Source organism: Myotis davidii, unplaced genomic scaffold (genome assembly GCF_000327345.1).
Source record: "Myotis davidii unplaced genomic scaffold, ASM32734v1 scaffold1648, whole genome shotgun sequence".
Taxonomy (NCBI): Eukaryota; Metazoa; Chordata; class Mammalia; order Chiroptera; family Vespertilionidae; genus Myotis; species Myotis davidii.
This window is the reverse complement of record NW_006299276.1, coordinates 44,528-50,297: the sequence shown is the minus strand read 5'-3', so window position 1 is coordinate 50,297 and position 5,770 is coordinate 44,528.

The following is a 5,770-nucleotide window of genomic DNA, read 5'->3' as shown; positions in this document are numbered from 1 at the left end:
AAGAATCATGGCAGTGAAAAATTCAGAAATAATGGCACCACTATCTGAATCTAGACAAAGTATTTTGAATCTAGGGAGTGATTGGCTGGCAGTTAATTTGCATATCTCCCTGATTAGCCAATGGGAAGGGTAGCGGTCGTACGCTAATTACCATGTTTCTCTTTTATTAGATAGGATATATATATAAATTGCTATTAAGAACTAGGTTCATCTGTTTTGAAGAAAAATTGCGCATGCTAATGTTCAGCTGAATAATTCCCAAGTGGCCAAATATTTTGTGATCTGGAACATCATTTATTTAAAAACTTAAACTTGTTTTAGAAACAGGCCAAGTGACCCATAAATCATTCATGCTATACCAAGATGTTAAAAATTTTGTAGACTCAAAGTAACAATGTTAATTTTTTCTCAAAGTACATATCATGTCAGTGGATTAAATGATTGATTATGAAATCAAATTAATCTATATCTCTTAAATGTACTCTATGTACTTGAACCATGGTATAACATATTTTCCCCATTAGAAGCATATGTTCTTAAACATTTTTAATTACACAATTTAAGAATTACAGACTAGCCCAATTGGTGTGGCTCAGTGGTTGAGCATTGTGTCAACCCATGAAACAGGAAGTCACGGTTCAATTCCCTGTCAGGGCATGTGCCAGTGTTTCAGGCTTAATCCCCGGTAGGGGACGTGCAGGAGGCAGCCAATCAATGATTCTCTCTCATCATTGATGTTTGTATCTCTCTCTCCCTTTCCTTTCCTCTGTCTGAAATAAATAAAAACATATTTAAAAAAGAATTACAGACTATATCTCTAAACATTTTATTCAGTACTACTCATATCAGGATATTTGAACCCAAGTGTGATGTTTTATATATTCTGAAAACTTTACATGTTACTTGCTTTTCTTATTTTTATTGCATTTATTTTATGTCTGTTTAACTGGTTTTAACTACAATTCTCTTGTCTTGCCTCTCTTTTATATACCATCTTGCACTAGGTATCATCTGACTTCATTCCTTCTGCTCTATGCTCCTTCCTTTAAAACAAATTGACAAAATGTTAGACCTATGATTGTCACTATATGAAGGCTTTAAAACTTTTAGTAGACTTAATCAGATTATGTGTATATGAGGTCTCTGTAGGTTTTAAAATATATAAATTTAAAGAAGATAACATATTGGCATCTGACATAAATCTATTTTCATTCTTAGTAATTTCCGATTTTGCTTTCCCACCACCTCTAACCTCCATAAGTGCTAAGCCTGGCATATTTGAACATCAAGGTTGCTATTATAAACCAAGCTTAGCTTCTAGCTCTGATAGAGTATAAGGAAATAAAATAAAAACTCAGACTAAAGATGTTGAAAGCGTGCCTTCTTATGTCCCCCTTTCAATATGGAAGCTCAAAGTGAGGTGGATTAGCATCACTGTAGACATATCATTTAGGAATAATAGAACATGCTAATAAAGTTAGCAGTCTGCTGGAGGAGGCTTGAATCCTTGGGAAATTCAGATTCAGTTCTGTGCCATATTCATCATGGTGTCCAGGAATAATACTGCAGCATTAGTAGAGAGAAGTGTTTGGACAAATGAGTGTGATTTAGTACTCCTGTGCCATCATGGCAACTAATTTTTGCTTAAATCTCACTAGAGGCCCGATGCACAAAATTCATGCAAGAGTAGGCCTTTTTTCCCCCAGCTGCCGGCACCAGCTTCCCCCTGGTACTCAAGACCCATGCTTGCTTCCCTCCTGCCACTGGCAGGCACCTAGGACCCAGGCTTCCCTCGAAGCCTTGGCTTCGTCTGGAACAGGGGTGGGCAAACTTTTTGACTCAAGGGCCACAATGGGCTCTTAAACTGGACCGGAGGGCCAGAACAAAAGCATGGATGGAGTGTTTGTGTGAACTAATATAAACTCAAAGTAAACATCATTACATAAAAGGGTACGGTCATTTCTTTTCAATAGTTTTATTCATTTCAAACAGGCCGAATCTGGCCTGCGGGCCATAGTTTGCCCACAGCTGGTCTGGAAGGACACCTGGTTTAATTAGCATATTACACTTTTATTATTATAGAGTAGAAAGATACTGGTTATATGGTTACTATAGCTGTAAAAGAAGCTGAAAATATGGAACTTAGTGTCCTGAAAAAACAAAAGGATTCTATTAGTAAAAATAAACAGAAAATGGATATTGGCTAGGTAACTATCAGTTTCTGGCATACTGTCTTACTTATTACATGTTGTTTTTGTAAAAAACAAAACAAAACATTTGGCTTTTGACTTTAGCTTCTGAGTGCAGAACAAGTGGCAAAGCAAATCAATATACATGAAAGTGATGCATAAACTATAGGAAGCTATATGCACAAAAGCCACTATTGCTATCATGTTTTATGTGAATTTTGTAAAGCCACAAGTAGACATAATCTATGTCTCCCTCGGGGGTTTGTAATATCAAAGAATAATTATAGTTATGTTGCATAATTAGAGCATGGAATAAAAATACATTAAATAAACAAAAACAAAAAGTATAATCCTAGATTCTAATTCTTTATTTTAAAAAACACTTGTGAGACCATTTTTCAAAATACCACTTAAGGACTAGATCTAGCACAGCCTCAGACCAGTTTGTTATTACGTCAGTTAAGACCTCTTCTGGTCTTTGCATAATTCTCAGAGGGCAAGCTCTTGTGCAGTATTTGGGTTGGGGGTGGTCACACCTTGCTATTTCCCCAAGAATAATTTGCAGTCAGAATTTATTGATATTATTTCAGTGTTTTTATTAATAGATTTAATTTTTAGAGAAGTCTTGGGGTTACAATAAAAATGAGCAGAAAATACAGAGTTCCCATATATTTCATCTTCCTCTTCTCATAGTCTCCCCTGTTATTAATATTTTACATTAGTAGGATACATTTGTTAAACTTAATAAACCAATATTTATACATTATTGTTGACTAAAATCCATAGTTTATGTTAGGTGCCACTCTTTGTGTTGTACAGTACTATAGATTTTGAAAGATTAATGTATCCACCATTATAGCATCAAACAGAATCATTTCATTGCCCTAAAAAAATCCCCTGTGCTCCACCTAGTCATCCCTCTCCTACTTTCTGTCTAATTTTGGCAGAAATTTTATGATTTGGCATTGAATATGGGGTAAAATTACTAAGAGGATGCTGAAATTGAATGTAGTGTTTCCATTGAAGTTAGTAGCATTGTTCCCAATGTAATTTGGGTGTGACCTCCTAATATAGGCTTTCCAGTTCATAGTAAAGAAAATGTAAGCATTCAGTAAATGTAGTAATTACTATTATTATTACCACCGTTGTTGTTATGTAGCAGACACTGTGTCGACTATACTACCTCTTTTCCTTTTTATAAGAAGACAGCAAGGTAGTAGAAAATACCCTTGTATTCAAAATCATAAAACTGAGGCACAGCCTAGCAAAGTTGTCTTCCTAAGATCACATGGTTATCTCAGGGCTGCACCAGGGTGAGTTTCATCAGCATGTAATCAGTGCATTTGCCAAGAGCCCAGCACTCAGAAGAGTCCCTGACACTTGATTTAATGCCTAGCTGTCAACATCCTGAAATTCTTAATGATTTTAGCTTTCATTTCATGTTTTGTCAGTCTTAACTGAACAGTGGAGCTTTAATGTGAGCAGAGGAGATATGCACTATGTAGATCTGCCACTGTTATTTTTTTTTTCATTTTAACAATTATCATTTGCGATACCCACCATTCATCTTCCATAATAGCTTACCTAGTACTAAGGGCCCATACTTGGTTTAATGCTCTGATGTTGCCATCATGAAATTCTAAACAATTTTATTTGTGAACTTGTGTTATATAAGTGGTCTTTGAAAAGATAATGAGCATGTACTAGTATGTGACCAGAGGAGATAAATGCAATATTTATCCATGGCTATTCCTTACCTCCCCACTTGCACATAGCATTTGTGATACCTCATGAGAGTTCAAGTTGGAATTCTGGTTGACCTATATGAAGCTCAAGAGTTGAATAAAACTCAAAGTCAGTACAAGATAAGCATGCTATGTCTATGAGTAAGTCTTGTGCTGACAACTCTCTGAGGTCACACTTTCCTTCTTTCCTTGTTCCCAGTACAGAAATAAGCCAATGGTAATCTAAGAAATACGAACAACTAATGAATTCCATCATGCTCACTCCCACTCTTACTTCTCAGTATTAGCCAACCATTTACACTGAACATGAATATATGGAAGCAAGGGAAAGCTAAGTTAACACAAAATTCCTTTTTCATTTAGTTGTTCTTTATCCATCAGCAAGCCAAAATATATATGCATATGTGAGCTATAAAATATGAGTTTGTGTTTTTGATGAATTCACATCTAAGTTAAATGCTTTTATATTGTTATTAAAATGGGTTTTACCCAATATAAAGATGAATAGTAAAATTAATTCTACCTATTTAAAAGTTTAATATTTTTTTACTTTGAATGTTATTAAATAACACATGAAAATATAACAAATCAATAAGAGATTACAGAGGAGAGGTAACAGCTTTATATCTTAGCATGTTTAATGGGACTTTTTCGTGAATGTTCTTCAATTTAATTTTGCACTGAGTCCCATTAGTTATGTATTTTTCCCTGGGTGGACAACTGATTCACAACTAGGTCTGCCAGACTCCAAGCCTCATGCTTCCCAGCCCTTTCATCTCATGCCACATAGACACAATGGTATTTATAAGGAATGCTAACACTGTGGCAAACTGAGGGGATTGGTTATGGCCAAGGATGACCAATGTGGGGTCTCAGGCTTCTTCAGTCCTGGCCTGGCAGCCTCGGGGCTGGGGAGCCAATATTTTAGAATACTTAGAAGAGCCTCAGTATACCACCTGGGTAGATGTGCATCAAAACTACTACATATACCACTACCTGCATATACAAGCTATAAAATCTGAATTTGTATTTAGGATATTTTAATTTATTTTTCAATTTTGAGTGAATACTATCACATAGTATTTTATAGTTTCAAAAGCATTTATGTACAATTGAATTTGGAAAAAAAAGATTTATTCAACTGCTTTATGTAGTTGGAAAACTATGAAAACATGATTAATTGTTAACTTCAAAGAAAACTACTACATAGCAATGTTTCAATAAAATATTGTGCTTTCTTCTACTAGTATATCTTCTTTTGTATCTAGTACTTAAAATACTTAATCAATTTTTGTCAAAGAATAATGATAATTATAGCAATATGTATATTCTTCTATGTGCCAGGTATGTTTCTTAATACTTCATGTATAAACTTCAATGTTCAAAACTTTATGAGGAAAATATTGTTATCCTCATTTTTTATTGAGATGAATCATGAAATTGCAGACATTTGACAATTTCAACCTATAAAAAGAGCAAATTTATATATTTAAACTAAAGAGATGAGGATACTGAGGGATATGTAAATGTCAGAGCCAAGATAAGAGTCCCTGCAAGTTCAGACACTAGCAGTACAGATCTGAAGGCTGGCACCATATCTACTGTGCAATGTTATCTTTCAAAGATAATTAAATTATATTGTATTGGAATTCATTATTGAAGACACGAAGGCCTGTAGTTAAGATAGCAAGTTTTAACAATATCAGTCATTCAACTTGTGTTTTTCAATTTCTTATGCTGTGTTGTGATATTGTAGTAAATCAAACACAGCTTTACCTTCATATTACTTATAGCCCATCCTGTTTGAGTATCCTCCTTTTTTTATCTTTAAATTCA